Source organism: Ictidomys tridecemlineatus, unplaced genomic scaffold (assembly GCF_052094955.1).
Source record: "Ictidomys tridecemlineatus isolate mIctTri1 unplaced genomic scaffold, mIctTri1.hap1 Scaffold_39, whole genome shotgun sequence".
Lineage (NCBI taxonomy): Eukaryota > Metazoa > Chordata > Mammalia > Rodentia > Sciuridae > Ictidomys > Ictidomys tridecemlineatus.
The window spans coordinates 1,311,672-1,329,104 of record NW_027522555.1 but is presented as its reverse complement, the minus strand read 5'-3'; the positions used below and the strand labels follow the sequence as shown (position 1 = coordinate 1,329,104).

The 17,433-nt window shown below is 32.8% G+C and overlaps 1 long non-coding RNA gene and 1 pseudogene across 1 annotated transcript; both read right to left on the bottom strand.

Annotated features, from left to right (window-relative positions):
• Positions 1-881: 881 nt before the first annotated feature.
• Positions 882-2,069, bottom strand: LOC144373420 (coiled-coil domain-containing protein 71L-like; annotated as a pseudogene).
• A 4,318-nt stretch (positions 2,070-6,387) lies between these two features.
• LOC144373413 (uncharacterized) lies at positions 6,388-16,409 on the bottom strand. Its single transcript, XR_013433093.1, has 3 exons — positions 16,333-16,409; positions 10,155-10,272; positions 6,388-6,544 (listed from the first exon to the last, which is right to left on the bottom strand). It is a non-coding gene; the product is annotated as an uncharacterized LOC144373413 (long non-coding RNA).
• Between the last annotated feature and the right edge of the window lie 1,024 nt (positions 16,410-17,433).

The window sequence follows — 17,433 nt, the reverse complement described above, 5'->3', positions numbered from 1 at the left end:
TACCAACAGAAAAAAAACACAAAATGAAATATTCTTAATGTGGCAATATAAAAATTTCTTGTCATCCTCATTCACAGAGTTTTTTAATCACAGTTTTAATGCATTAAAATATGTGCATTTAAATGGCACCTTATTAGATAAATTTTAGCACCTAATTTGCATGTTTTAGGTTTCTAATTTTCAAAATTTTAAGGGTAGAATCATTGATATTTTAAGGACTACAAGTATACTAAAAATACTATAGTAAATATTATACATACATATGTATAAAGATACGTTCAATGTTTCATAGGTAGATGTATATATGAGACAAATTCATTGAATGTTAGAAGCTGATTCTAAAATTTAAGTTTGTATTTATGCTAATTTGGTCAAATTATATGGATGAATATATATATAACAAACACGATATACTATGATGTTGAGAATAAAATGCTCTGATAAGCTTTGCACAGCATCTGGTTGATATTTTGATGAAATTTGTTTTTTATATTTAAACAATACTTGATGATAATGTGAATGTTAATTTTCTTTCTAATTTTCTTTCCATATTGGTTGATATGCTTACTTTTTATAGATAAAGGCTACTACTTTGGGGAAGTAAGTTTAAAACGTTAAGCAATTGGACTTTACATCTCTTTTGTTTGTAATCACTGAGCCCATGAAAATCAAAGCCATATAAATTCTTGCATTACTAACAGTCAAGCTTGAACCTCTCAAAAAAAAAAAATCCTTGGTCAAAGCTTTGAAATTCAGTAAAAATTCAGAAACGAGTGGGATTCAGAATACCCTGAGCACAAACTAGTGCAACACCACAAAACATGTTTGATCTTCCGTCCAGAAAGAGGGGTGGCAGTCAAAAAGAAAAATGGAGGCGGGGGTTAAAGAGCAAGCAAATTCTGGCTTTTATTACACAAGCACGAAAACAAATTCCTTTGGAAAAGAATGACTTCTTCGGAGGACTTCCAGACCACTGAGGTAGAGTCCAAAAGGGAGAAAACCAATCTGCCCCTATAGTCCTGGAGACTTCTCAATCTGGGGTTCGGAAGCAAAGGGACCTCCCCTGGGAGTCCTGCAGTCTCCTCCTTCGCAGACGCAGTGCAGGGAGGCGGCAGAGGGTACACCTGTCCCGGAGTTCCAGACGCGGGGACGCATCCCGGGGGCGCAGGGAGGCCATCCCGGGACTTCCTCGCTGGCTTAAAGTGCACTAGGGGACGGTCCTGGTGGAGACTGTAAACACTCGACTGACACTTGTTCATTTCTCCAAGCAGAAACTCCATCTTGGGCCTGGGAGCTGCAGGAGGCGCCCTCGGGGCGGCGTCTCAAGCCCGGGGCACCGGGAAGCGGCGGAGCCTCACCACGGGTTCCAGGTCCACTCGCAGGACTTGGCACGCCGTGCATCGCGCCGCCGCCAGGCTGCGCTCGCCCCACACGTCGCCGCCGACGCGGATGGTGGGGAAGGTGGTCAGCGTCGGGGTGGATGCCCTCCAGATCTCCTCCAGGGTGCGGCCCCGAAGCAGGGCTCGGGCGCCGAGAGCTTCTCCAGGCACGACTCCTCGGGGGCCGCCGGCGGCGGCAGCAGCGGTGGCGGTGACGGTGGAGGCGGAGGGGGCAGCCGGGGGTCCCCTCCTGCCCGCGGCGGTCTCCCGGGCTCCGCGCGTCAGGGCCGGCGCGTCAGGCCGCGGGCGGTAGGGGCCTCCGGGGGTCAGGCACCAGGGCTCGGCAGGTCCTTGCTGCGCAGGATGTGCGGGGAGAACTGGTGCTTGAGGCTGCAGAGGAAGCTCCAGAGCTCCGCATCCGAGCTCATGAACTCGGTGCTGCGGGGCATGAACAGCTTGAAGGCATCGCCCAGCGCCTAGGTGCTGTCCGCCAGCGACAGTTGCGACCAGGAGTACACCACCTTCTCCTCCCGGCCTCCAGCCCAGCCCCTCCTCCCGCTCTAAAGCCGCCGCCCAGGGAGGCCGCTGCCAGGGGCCAGCGCTGGCGCCTCTTCATGCTGCGCCGCATCTGAGGCCACTCGAGGCGCTTGACCTCTGACCTACATACCCAACCCTATTTTGTAATTTTATTTAAATACAGGGTCTCACTAAGTTGCTCAGTGCCTTGCTTTTGCTGAGGCTGGCTTGGAACCCTCAGTCCTCCTGTCTCAGTCTCCCCAGACTTGGTATTCCTGGGGTGTGCCAGGGAGCTCAGTTTCCTCTTTAGAATTCTGGCCAGCAGTAACCCTCCTCCTTACTTGTCTTCAGAATGACTCTTTTCATGTGTAATGTCTATCCTCTGCAGAAGTCAATACTGTCTAATCAAGGCATTATACATTTATTCCATAAATGTTAGGATTTGTGGAAATGTATGTTTAGGAATAACTTTTCAATATTACACAAAAAGCTAGACACTGAATACTATGTATGCACTGATGACAACTGGGTTTAAAGGCATCTATGTGTGATTAAGCTTGTTTAAACTCTGGAGAATGTAGAGCTTATTGTTCACTTAAACTTTTACTGTAATACTGCTGATATACATAACATATTTTTGAAATTGGTTCAATATTAAGAAACAAAATGAGAATAAATATCACTGAATGATTCTTATCATTTATGGGTAGGATCTACATTTAAAATACTTAAAACTTTGCTAATATAAACTATTTTAATTGCTAATTTTTTTTGGAGCGGGTAGTGATGGTTGAACCCAGGGCCAGCAGCTAAGCCACTAAGCAATATCCCTAGCCCATTTAATTTTTTTTTTAATTTTGAGACAGGGTCTTGCTAAGTTGCTGAAGCTGACCTGGAACTTGTGATCCTCCTATTTCAGCCTCCGGAACTGCTGGGATTATAAGCATGTGTGCCCACATCCAGCCTTAATTGCTAATTCTGCTAAATAACTTCATAAAATTTGGAGTGATTTTTGCTCTTTTGCATAAATAAAGAGATGTCATATGTAGGTTCAAAATTTATATTGAGTTATATGCATTCATGAATATGTCAAAATTAACAATGTAAAATATAATGTACTAAAACAAATTTAAAAAGAAGAGAGAAAATAAATTTATGTTAAATGATATGAAAATTCACAATACTTTTATATCTGGTAAAATATTTTATTTTCACAGAAAAATTCATTTAAGCACTTTTTCCCCCTTCTTACCTATTTCATCTTTCCTCATATCTTTCAGCTTATCTACAGTAAGATTTTTTTCTTCTAATCTTGTTAGAATATGTGGTGGTAACACTGAGAGGCTGAGAAAGGAGGATTTCATGTTGAAAGCCATTCTCAGCAATTTAGCTAGGCCCTGAGCAATTTAGTAAGACCCTATTTCAAAATAAAAAAAAAAAATAGAAATGGTTAGAGATGTGGTTCAGTGATTTAGGGCCTGTAGTTTCAATCCCTAGTACTAAAATAAATAATTAAAAGAAAAAAATAAAAAAGGACTGAGGATATATTTTAGTCATAGAGAGCCTCTCAGTTTAATCTGTAGTATTACGAAAAACAAAACAAAACAAAACAAAGAAAAGAAATGAAAGACAAAGAAGACAAAAAATAACTTACTTTATTTCACATGATGGTTTAAATATATGAAGAATTTTTTTTTTACCATAGCAGTTTTTAAAAGTTATAAATTAAATGAGCTGTAGGTTTAGGGAACAATTTTCTTTCAGTACTCAATATTTAAAATCAGAGACCTATCATACTGGAATACATATATTAGGCCTTATATAAGATATATTTGTTACTAAGCCAAACAAACCACTAACTTTCACACCCAGTCCTGATTTACAAGCACAGGTTACATAAAAGATGTACAAATCAATATATTTAATTCTAAGGAGAAACTGTAGTTCATAGAATTTTTCAAAGTAATGTATTCACAGAACAATAGAATTAATTCCTTGGTCTCTAGAGATAAACAAAGAAGAGAAAATGGGGAGTAAGATTCTTACCTGTGCAACATTTGCAGAATCTGACATAAGGGAGAAACTATCCGTCTCTCCTCGGCTGATGGAAGTTTGAAGTAAGATGTTTATTTTCCCATAACTATTTTCTACATCACCAAGAGCTGAGAGTTCACAAAAAAATTTTAATAGAGCATCTAACTCCTCTATTTCTTCTTCTCTGACCTAGAAGAGTCAATATTTTTATAGTAATATTTGGTCTGATTTATTTAAAAACCACATTGCATGTTTTTAAGGTTGCCTTTTAGTATAATGTAATATTTTACTCTTGTACAGCTAAAACCCAGTAATTTTCCCATAGGTAAATTATAAAATATAATATGAAATTGTGTTGAGGCGGGTACAATTATATTTTATTGTTCATCACCAATATTAAAGTTGCCATTGACACATAAAAATTTGATATGACACAAAAATTAAGTCATCTGACATCACCATCCTTCAATTGATGAGGTTTCATTTCTTATTTGACCAGAGTAAAACCTCTGCCCAGACTGATTAGGGCAAACTTGATTATCTTCAAATGCATTTGTTATAGTCATATATTTTTAAATGGTATAATGCATTCATAGCTTAAAGTTGTGAAGTACTATTTCAAAGTATTAAAGTTTTCACTGTTAATAACATTAAATTATAATATGGGTAATACACAACCTATTTAAATTTCTTGACTTGGGATACAAAGCAAAGCATGATGTTAGGTATGCTGTGATATTATTATCTAGAACACTGAATTTTCTTGTACAATAGAAAACACTGCTGATACTACAAATATGCCATATGGCTTTTTTATATTGTATTAGGAATAACAATTAATTTCAAACTTTCATAAATAAATAAATGTACATACCTGACTGAAACTTCAAGTAATCTTACCTTGATCTGATCAAATTATTCAGCTTTGGAGACTATCTCAGATATGTCACCTTCTGTTTTGTGAGCATCGAAGAGTTCATTAAAGGTCTACTAAAGTAAGTGTCAAATTTAATTAAAATAGAAGACCAAAAGATATTATCAAATTTATGAAAGATTAAAAAACACTCCTAAACATAGTTAAGAAAGCCATTAGAACCAAAAAAAAGATCAGTAAAATCATCTAATAAAATCCATACTAAATGTCTAAAAATGTTCAACATAACATTCTGGTCTTGACCTCAGTATAGGCATATGGAAATCTGCATCACTTACTAATTATAAGCTCACATACATCATATAAAATTCTGAGGGAAATAACTAGACAACATGCAATTCAAAGAGTCTCAAAATATGAATAGCGAGAATACACAGAAAAATCAGTTAAAGGCCATACAGAAAAGACAAAGGTACTACACGGCTAGAGTTGCTGAAAAAGAACTGCAAAAAAGAAAGTGTTAGGGTGTAATTTGGCAGCAGTCTACTAGCAAGAGGACAAATGAGAAAGGCTGTCTCATAGAGACAATGAGATATAAGGAGGGAGGACTAGGTCTGGGATTGAGGAACCACCAAATCACAGCTCTGAGATAATATATAAAGAGGTCTTGCAGAAATCTAGTGTCATACAATAGGTTATTCTGAAAAAATGAGGAAAACCCAGTAAGCACATAAAGGTGTTTTTCTGAAACCTGTTTTATATGTAAGCAAATATTAAATCTACAAACCCGAGATTTCATATAAACTGACTTTTTCTTTTTGATGATTTCTATTCTCCTATTTTAAAAACAACTTTATGTACAAAAGGCAAAAATGAATTTAAGAAAAAACTCAAAACACTATCTATTGAAAAAAGTATAAAAATTCAACTTAACTTATTTCAATCTCTTCATATTTAAGTATTCTCCCAACAGGTTATCATTGTATTGACATGTACTGATATATGTACATGAAAACACATAAAGAAATGTATATGCTTTTTAAAAGTAAAAATATTAAAGTATCACATCATCTTAAACAGGACGTTGTTAAAAAGCAACAAATCCTCTTATAATTGTATGGTCAAAATTGGCCTTAAAAGTTTCTTAAATTAACCATCTAGTACAAACAGGCTGAGTTGGTAATTTTAGTAGTTTCTTAAACTCTTCTTTAGTGTTTCTTACTAATATGCAATTAAGTTTTCAACTTTTTATTCAAGGAAATAATTAAGCTATCAAGTCCAGCTTAAAGTCATTCTGGCACACACTCTGTAAGACTCACCAATAGGCTTCAACTATTTCAGGTGTATGTAGTGTTTAGGATATGTTCATGAAACAGGATGACAGAAGAGCACCATTGCTATCTAAAGTCATTTTTTTCCTTGTCATTACTAAAAGTATATTGCTGAATTCATATAAACTAAATGTATTTGCTCATAAGTTGTTTTGTTATTTGGCATTATTAATATATTTTGAAGTCTAGAAAGTATTTGACTGTAAAAACAAACATTTTTGCATTTGTTCCTCTTAGAATATTACCTCAATGGTATTGTATTTAATATAATAGTGGCTGGTGGTTCAACCCAAATCCGTTGAGGAAAAATAACCAGTTCTCTCTTCAAAATGAATCATCTGAGCTTTGTCTAGTTTTCGTCCAACTTCAATGACTAACTGTTCTCGATGCTTTCTTAATGTTGGGTCAATCTACAGGAAAGAAATATAAACACTTGATGTTTTAATTAGACTTTTAAAAACTTAATTTTGAACTGGTACTTTGAAGCATAAAATTATATGTATCAATGGTGTAAAGTGATTTTTCAATACAAAAATATATTGTGCAATATTTAAAACAGATTAAATACAACTATTTTTCAAACATTTATCATTTATTTATGGTAAAAACTTGGTACTCATTGATCAGTCTAACATTTATCATGTATTTATGATAAAAACTTAGTACTCATTGATGAGTCTCTCCCCATCCCTCTCTCCAGCCCCTAGTAACCACCATTCTATTTTCAACCTCTGTAACATCAACTTTTTGAGATTCTACACATGAATGTGATCAGGTGGTACCTGTTCTTTTGTACTTAGCTTATTTCACTTAACATAACAACATCCAGTTCCATCCCTGTTACTGCAAAGACAATATATCAGTCTTTTTATAGCTGAATAATGCACCATTTGTGTATAGGTATTAGATTTTTCTTTATCCATTCATAAGCTGATGAACACTTAGGCTGCTTCCATTTCTTTGCATGGATAGTGCTGCAATGAACACAGGAGAACAGATGTTCTTCAACATACTGATTTCATTTCCTTTGGGTATATACCCAGTATTGAAGCTGCTGATCAGAGATTTTTCAATTATAAATTCTGAAGTACATTCTATACATTTAAGAAACAACTAGAAAATATTGTATTTGATTAAATAAAGAAAGCTTTAAAATTCATTAAAATTATCAATCCACATAGTCTTTTTGGATAATAAAACTATCAGTCTGTACAATCTCTTTAGATACCAATATTATTCTTCCATGGTCTTATAATCTTTAAGGTTATAGACACAGGGAATTGGGTATAAGGAAAAAAAAAATATCATCTTCTAATTCCCACACTTAAATAGGCACTTTAAATTACCAAACCATACTTCTATTTTATCAGTCATTTGGAGATATGATGGCAAAAAATGCTTTCCCCTGTCAAAGGTAAAATAAATGAATGGTTATCCCCTTAAAAATACAATTCTATTGTTTTAGTAGTTTTCACAACTGTTGGTGGAAAAATCCATTTTGTCTATAATAATAATAGAATCAAAGAATAAAATGAAGTTGACAGTGAACTTTTATATAGTTTTAAAACTATTATAATTTTTTTCTAAGTATAAATTGATATTCAATACAAAATACTAACAAATATTCTTTTTGCTATGTATATACATGCACAACCATACTGTACAAGTGCACAACCATACACATCTAAGTCTTGAAGATTAATCTCTTGTTATGAGCAATAATGTAAAATATGATCTTTAATGGGGTGTTGGAGAAGTAGTAAACCTCCTTAGAAATCTAATGAGTTAATATTTCCACCATTTGTTTTAACTTAGATCTTTTTGGCAGCTTAAAAAAGTTTTAAAAATCAGAAAAATTAGGCAAAAGGAAACCAACTGCAGATAAGTAACATAGCATCAAGAGTATTATCAGCAAATATTTGCTATAAGTGATACTATATATATCAGGTCCAAATTACTTGATTTGTTTTTGTCTATAAGAATTCTATAGATACAAATTTACAGAGCAACAAAATCAAAACATATAAGTTAAAGAAAAAGTTAAGATATAGAACTGTAAATGCAGTAAAACTATGAATCCTGGAATGAAACAAAATTCCTCTTTCTTAAATACCAGAAAACTATGTTAAAGTTTTCATTATACTGCAAAAAAACTTTTGATATTAACCTAATACTTAAAAATCAATTGATGTGTTTATCTTATTCCAAGGAATATTTAACCCATGAAAATACATGTACTTGTTTAATTTTAGTCCTTCAGAAAATTTTCATTGTACCTTTGACTATTCTCACAATGATCATATTTGTGATGAGAACATTTAGAGACACATTATTTAAAAAGTGCAAGGTCTGTTGGGATTGTTGGGTCACAGCAGCACAAATCACAATAGTCAAGTTATGTAACCAGTTCAGGTACCCATTAACATATGAACAAATGGAGAAAATATGGTATATGTACAAAATGGAGTTTTATTCAGACATAAAGAAGAATGAAATTATGGCATTTGCTGGCAAATGGATGGAACTGGAGAACACCATGCTAAGTGAAATAAGCCAGACTCAAAAAGTCAAGGCCTTATGTTTTATCTCATGTGGAAGCAAGAGATAACTAAGGAACTAAAAAAATAGAGAAAGGGGGTGGGCAATGTCCCATGAAAATAGAACAGAGATTAGCGAAGTAGATAAAGGGTACAGAGGGAAGGGAGAAGGGATGGAAAAGGGAGGAACTGAGTGAATAAACTGACCAAATTATGCTATGCACATGTATGAATAACCCACAGTGATTCCCACCTTTATGTGTGTCTATAGAGTACCAGTTAAAAATTAATAAATATAAAAATGTATGAAATCACAGATGATAAAGCAGTTATAAATTGCTTATAAAATAAGACATCCATTTGAAGATCAGCACATATTTTAACTGAGAAGCAGAAAAGTAGTGGAATTCTATGTAAAGAAGACCGAAGTATGAAAACCTAAGAATTTCAGATTACCAGCTTCAGAACGAGTTGCTACTACTATTTTTAATGTTTCCCCCCTAAGTCTTAAGTTTCAACTCTTCCATGGCAAAATCTACTGTACAAGAAAAGGAAAAATGAAAGAAAACCCCCAAAAGTTTAGCAATTGCTTTGATAACAAATGCACATAATACATATATATATATATATGTATACACATATTTACCAATACATGCACATACATTCAATGCATATGTATGTGTATTTATCAATACAATATTTGTGTGTATATATATTGGTAAATAGAGAAAAGCTATAATTTTGAGTTAGACTCAACCTCTTTGATAATTTTGACTTAACAGAAGTAAATATCATATGAAGATGGTGAAATAATGTTTTTATTACATTACAACTGAATTTTATCTGTAATTAGGAAGCATTTACAGTATATAAAGCAGAGTTCTAAAGAAAAGACAAGATCTGTAAGCCACATGGACCACACAACTATAAAGCTCATAGGAAGACCTGCTATCACGTGTATGTAATTCTCTGTCTATGCACACACATTGAATCATGAAACTGACTTTAAACTTTAAACTGTTAAGACAATAATGCTTTAATGCTATCTTTTATTTCACTATAGGGCATAGAAGGGACATGACAGGAGGAGTAGATTTTATATAACAAGCCTATTTTTAAAAATGGTCTATGTTTCCTTATATCTGGTTATTTCTAAAACTAAATGTACCAGAGTAAAAACTCATGTTGAAATATCAACATCTAACAGAAATATACCTGAAAAAATAGTATGATACAAATATCAACATTATTAATGGGAAAAGATATTTAAATAAAGGAAAATAATTACAAGAAACAAATTTAATTTTTTAGTGTATTTTAAAAAATGATTAAGAATCTTTATTTTTCTTCTAGGTCCATAACTCTTTTCAGATGAGGCAAAAGTAGCAAATATTTATCCTCACATCATGAAAGGATTACAGAACCAAAAAGAAGGCTTGAGGGTTTTTTTTTTTTTTTTAATAAATGAGTTTGCGTTTTCTACCTGATAAGCTTTGTGACTGATGCCATACACTAATGGATTTTCTCTCATCCATACATAAAGGTAAGTAACTTATCCACTTCAATGCTTCTTCCACGTTTGTGACTGTTCCCAGAGCAATCTGCAAATCAAAAATACAACAGAAATTAAAGGAATGCATTAAAGTCAAACATAAACATTACAGCAAAGGCCACTCTGCCAGAAATTAAGTTTTCAAAATAGATCATTGTGCCACATTTGAAAGTAGGTAAGCACAATCATTGAAATGACTTCTCAGTTAATGAAAACAGCAGTCCTCTTTATTTCATTGAGAATAGTACATTGGAAATGCTATCTTCCCAAACTGAATTTACTCAATGATGACATTTGATTGTTTTTCCCTGTATAAATTTTAATTCTACATAGCATTAAGGACATTTTTGACATTTGTTAATTCTTTTTCATATTCTGTATCTGTTTTTTTTTTAGTTTCATTTTATATTTATAAAAATACTGAGTATGTTTAAATTTAAGTGTACCAGAATAAAAATAACAAAATATGGGGCTGGGGTTGTAGGAGAGCACTTGTCTAAGCACATTTGAGGCACTGGGCTTAACCCTCAGCACCACATAAAAAAATAAGCAAAATGAATAAAGATTAAAAAATAAAACTCAACATTATTTAAAAAATAATTAAATATTAATTCTGTCGATCTTTATCCTGATTCTACGCACTGTCATCAATAAAACCATAGAAGGTACAAAGGTAATTTTTACCTTTAGAGCTACTCATTTAGAGGACTGCCAGTATAAACATACAATATGCGTATAATGGAAAATGCAATTATTTCTGCACAAAACAAAGCAAATTTATTGGTATTTAGACATATTAATATTTATGCTTTCAAAATCATACAAGAATAGGGTGTTTTTTAAAATTGTTAACCTTTAAAACAAGCAATGGGAAAATATGATATTTAAACATTTGAACCAAAGTTATCATTGGATGATTGTTTAGATTATATTCAGAAAGGAAATATAATGTTTAATATAGCATTTGAAGTGATTTGTAATATATTTATTAAATAAAACCAAAGGATAATAATTTAGAACACAACAATAAATATAAGATCTGTGTAATAAAGAGAAAGACATGATTAGATAAGAATATTAATTCAGAATTATAATGAGATGTATTCTTAAAATAGTTCCTTAGGCAAGGGAAGTAATTCTGCTTTTACTTAATGTATCCTTTTTACTTTAACTATTAACCAAATTTGTAAAACTTGACAGCTGTAAATTTGTACCTGAACCCATTTTTTTTACTCACAGGAGGGGAAAAAAAGGAAAACAAATGGTGCCATTTTTGTACTAAAATTGAAGAAAATAAAAATCTTCATGTTTGATCTAGTCGCTGTATTATAATTTTTAATTTTATATAACTTTTATTGTGAAATAAAAATGTAGAAGGACTGAGAGTGGTACAGTACATGATTAGTATGCAGAAGGTCCTAGGTTCAATTCTGAGCACCAAACAAAACAAAATACAACAACAACAAAAAATTGTACATTTAGCTACTTTGAATGAATTGAAGATGAGATACAGCAGCATATAATTTTTACTGTAATATTACATCATAGTATTTGTTATTTAAAAAGTGGGACAACCAAAAGTAAAAAAAAAAATACATAAGAAGATTCTGCCTATTTGCTTCTAAATTTCTACTACTTTACTTAAAAATGACCAAGCCATTCATACTATAAGTAAGTACATTTCCTAAATGTAAACTGTAAAGCTTTTCAGAAAATGAAAGGCAGTAAGAATTAAAATTAAGCCAATAAGAGAGTTGTGTAGGATGTTTAAACAGTTTTTCCAGTCTGCTTAGGTAAATAAAACTAGTTTGATGATACGGATAAATAGCTGAGAGTCTCACCTATTTCTGATTTTATTATTTGCAAGTCAAAAATGTATTGTCATATAACCCATATATTCCTTTATAGTGACCTATATTCTCTTATTACTTTACGTTATTACTTTAAAATAACAACCTATATTCATTCCATTTTGACCTTATGATGCTCTTTTAAAATACTATACAAATCTCAAGAGACAAAAATTTTATAAAGGACAATTTAAAAATCAGACTTATCAAATAAACATCAATAATTACCTATTGCTATTAGTTATAAGATTAGAAGAAAAAGTAGGTATCAAAAATTAGATCATGTAATGGAAATCTTCTAAAAATTCATTAAAAGGGAAGAGATTATCCAGAAAAAATAAATGTAAAGGTACAACTTATTTTGAGACTAATCCTTGAATGCCACCTAGTGACAAAAATAAAACTTTTCTTGAAAATATTTGCTGTCGCCTAGTGGCTATCTGATACAGGAGCCTTTCATAAAACAAGTATTTTTTCCATACTCTCTCTTTTTGAAATTTATTTATTTATCTCCATAATCATAACAAATCACTAAAAAGCCTATATATAATTTAAGGTACAATGGATATGGTAACAAATAGTATGGTCCCTGACCTCACTTCTCTAGTCATGGAGGTGAGATATGTATAAATAATTAAGATGACAAATAGAAGCCCAACATCCACAGAGTCTAGCACATACAAGATACTCAAAAATATAACATGTAAAAGTGACATTAGTGTATAGTGTAATAAAATTAATTCTTCCTTAACAATAATAAAATCAACTCCAAATTTGGTAATTCAGAAATCAGACTCAAGTGTCACTTAATATTTATCTATTTAAACTTTAGTCTTTAAGGTTATCTTATTTATTTTTACTATATGTGTGTTTTAAAAAACTAGTTAAAACCATTCATATAGTTTCTATTAACTTTATATAGTTTTTAGAAACTAAATAAGCAAATATAATCATGAGTATAATTTTTAATTTTATATATATATACTGCTTAAGTAGGGCTACATATGAAGGGATCATCAGAAAATAGTGATACTATATTGCTTACCAACTTGGAACAGGCACTTATTGAATTTTCACAATGAGAGCATCTATATTTCATAAAAAAGAAAATTGGGCCTTTCTAAGTGAAGTGAGTAGAGTAATAGCTTCCTAGGGCAGAAGGCCTATGTTGAGGAGTAATGAGAATAAGAAGTGGGAAGGGTAGTCAGACTGTGGAGGTTTTAACTCAAGAGCCATTGTATGTACAACATCCTGAAGAGACAAAAACTCTGTGTACACAAAGAATGTATATGTTAGGATATAGAATAATTAACAAAGTTATAAAGTATGGAATATAGGGATTAGAACAGAGTATACACTGAGCAACATGAATACATTTTAATTAGCCTGAAATACATATATCAGTGTTTCTCACAGTGCAAAAATAAGTGGCTCTTTATAGGAAAGGGATTTGTTACTTCTCAACTTTGCATTATGAAGTCAGCCCCATTAGGCATCAATCAGCAAAGATGTCTCATAAAATATTTGCATTAAATTATACTTCATAAAATATTTTCTCCAATTTTTCTAAATTCAAGGTCAAAATTGATATTCAGGAAATCAAATATATTAATAAAGGCAACATTACTATCCTAACATAATCTTTATGTTGATTAGTGATATTTTAGAGTCTTACGGAGATTTTTTTGCAGTCTAAGGACTTACAAATCTATTATCTTAAGAATGCAGCACAGATTTATGTTATAAACCAATTTCACACTTGATGTGTACAGATGACTAAGTTTAATTTCACATTCAACTATAATTTAAAGGAGTTTGTTTCATTAACAGGAAAATTTACTGTAACAGGGAGCTCTTCCAGTAAACCAAGATATGAGCAAGTTTAGCAATGGCTGTACTTCATTATAGTAACTAAAAATTTTCAATCTATATGTTTCATTATTTAAATGCCCTTTATATCACTAAATGGAATTGTGCTCAGAGTGTGTTGACATTTCTGAAAATGACATTTCTAGCAAGTACTTTAATTAATATGAGATGAACTTAAGCGCTATTTTTATATGCAGGGCTAGATCACATAGTTTCACTGGTGCTACTTTTTTGTCCCCAGGAAAGAGTTCCCTGAGGACAAGAGCATTGTTTTGCTTACTTTGTGTCTTCTGCATAATAACATCAACACATTGTGACTACCACTTACAAAAACTATCAAGAACCAATTCTAGGTGTGCTAAGATTTAATATTCCTTGACATGCTCTTTAAGCTAAATTTTAGAAAAACAGGATTTTTTTTACTGTAAATGTTAATAGAAATTATGGCTACCATTTTTGAAAATGTTTAGTTCAGGTTTTAGAAGAAAAGAAGGGAGAATCTTAATGTAGGGTAATGTTTTTTTTAACTTATTACATTTTTAATAAGATTACAGAAGTCTTAAGCAACAATGAAAAGATCTTGGTTAGAGCTAAATAGACCACAGTTTGAATATTATTTCTAAAAATTATAACTTAGTGACCCTGGGCAGTTACACGTCTCTCTGAGTATAATATCTACTTAGCAGCTCTGACAGAATAAGAGAATGTACATGAAGCACCCAGCAGTCTCTAGCCTATGCTACTATTACCATCACTTTGCAGTAATAGATTTTATCCCATTATAAACACTCTTGGCCCACACCTAATTACTTACACCATGTAATCAGGTTAGGCAATGAGGACCAAAATTGAGCTATGATAATATTTTCTTTGGAGTCAAATTTTATTTTCTAATATCTTTTTGTTGTCCTGTAATTTTGTTAAGGTAAACCAGTGCTCTTCATGCTTTTTTTCTTACTTTCAAACTTATCTTCCAAAACGTATCTATTGTCTGAACTCAGACTAAGTTTACTATCATCATGAAAAAAGCCTTTTTTGATAGCCCCAGGTCAAACATATTTTCTCCTTCTACCAAGTACTTCTATGGAAGTTGCCATTTTCTTTCCATATCTTTTTTTCTCCTTTTGAACTATATGCTTCTTAACAGAAGAACTACATAATGTAGAGTGTGTCTTTCATTCTCTATAAAGAATCTTGTAAATAACCTGAATAGAATTTCTATAGATTGTTTAAGAAGTACGCCAGATAGACTTGCACACAATAAGTAATATTTGATTGTAAATATGATTGTGAATATTTCATTCATTTATTCAATATTTACATCTTAGCTAAATTACCTAAATTATTTGAGTTAACTTTAAAAAAAAGGATACTGAGGTAGGAAAGCGTTGAATACTTGTGCAGTCATTAAAAATGTCATAAAAACATTGCACTTAATTTTAAACATTCATTTGAAAGTTTGATATATATATATATATATATATATACATACATACATGTATACATATACTCTAAATTGTAAAAATGTTTATTTTCTTTACCAGTTGAGATGTTACCTATGCTTTCTAGGTTCATTATTTAAATCCTATTGCTGGGGGTGGGGTGACGAATAACTTGTGTACAGTTGATACAGCAGAAGAGGGAGCTGTTTATTATAGGACAACAGAGCTATTTATACATTTTGCACAGCTTATCTTAATTAGCATAAACTAGATACATCAGTCAATCAATAAGGAATCTCCACACTTAATGGCTCGCTTTTGTTACTTTTCAAACCACTCCCTCTGGCATTTTGCCAGGCACCAATCAGACTTGTTTACAAACTCTAACATTCCCCTGGCAAAATACCAGGTGTTATTTTGACTTGTTTACAGACTCTAACATCCTATTATTAAAGTCTCCCCCCACACACTCCCACATGCCTACACACACACATTTGAAATAAGACATTATACTCTTGCTCAATTTAGGCAATCACATTTTACATAACAAAGATAATCAAATGACCTAATAAAGACAAGAAAGCTTCATAAACCTTAGAAAAACTTCATACAAATATTAATCATCAATTGAGCACTAAACATATCAGTTATTGCTATTTCTGTTTCCCTGATTTGTAAACTTTGGATTGTATTTCTGATCTATAGCAAAACCTCATAGATTGCAAGTGTGATCATTTAACAATGAGTTCCGTTCAGTATTGTTTTCTACATTTATACTGCTGTGAGTTAATCAACAATATTGCCCCCCACCACCCCAGCCTCTTTTGTCTTATGACTATATAGCATAATCTGTATACCTAAACACTACAAAGCAAAAACCAACTCAACCTTTATCGTTATTCTTAAAGCTGACAATTCTATCCCAACTTTTGGCTGATCAGATCTTACCTCTGCATTTAGGTTATCTGCAAGACTTTCCAGAAACTGACTCTCAATTGGGTTTTGTTCAGTGAGCAGAGTGAGGTAATGGCTGAGTTTATCATGTGTTGTTATAATGACTCCTTCCCCAAATTTGTCAAATTGTGGTGGTCCAGCTCGGCCAAATATCTGCATGACATCTAAAATTCCAAGGTCAATACAGGAGCCTCTTTTTGCAGCATATATTTGTGTTCCCTAGATAAGAAAAAGTTAATAAAAATTTACATAAGTATACATAAATATAATCCTGAAGAGCTAAATACTGAAATTGGGCAAATACAGTAAGATCTCAAAAGTGTACTTTAACTAATCCCTTCATCATCTGTGATAGTTACATTTTTACAACATAAACTGAATTTTATTGGAGAAAATATTTTTTCTCTTATATAAATTAACATTGAAAGAAACAGCCAAATCACAATATTTTTTCTAAATAAATCAATCCATAGGTTTGTTTTAACACTCACAGGAATCTGTATCAAAAGAAGGTAAGCTCCTACCTTAATAATAACAGCATGAGCAGGGAGATTGAAACCCCAGGCTAACGTAGCTGTACAGACTCCAGGTAGTGTCATCAATCCCCATCTATACTACCAGAAACAACAGCACAAACATCCCCATTTCTGGGTAAAGCCTCCTATATTTCAAGTTTGCCAAACTAATGAGAGAGAGAGAGAGAGAGAGAGAGAGAGAGAGAGAGAGAGGGAGAGAGAGCAATAGTAACATGTATGATTAACATGTATGACTATTTATTTTTAGTCATACATGATAGCAGAATGTATTTTGACATATAATACATTCATGGAATGTACATACATCAATCATATTGTCTATTCTATTCTGCTGTCCTTCCTATCCTCATTACTCCTCCCCTCCTCTCACATCCTTTCTCTCTTTCCAATGTAATGTGACACACTTTTTTTTTCTTTTTTGTCATTACAACATCATATATGTATTCTGTATAATAATGAGGTTCTCCTTCCATCTTCCATGCAACTCCCCTTTTCCCTTTTTCCCTCCCACCTCTCTTTCCTATTTAATGGTAGCCTTCTTCTCATGCTCTTCCTCCCT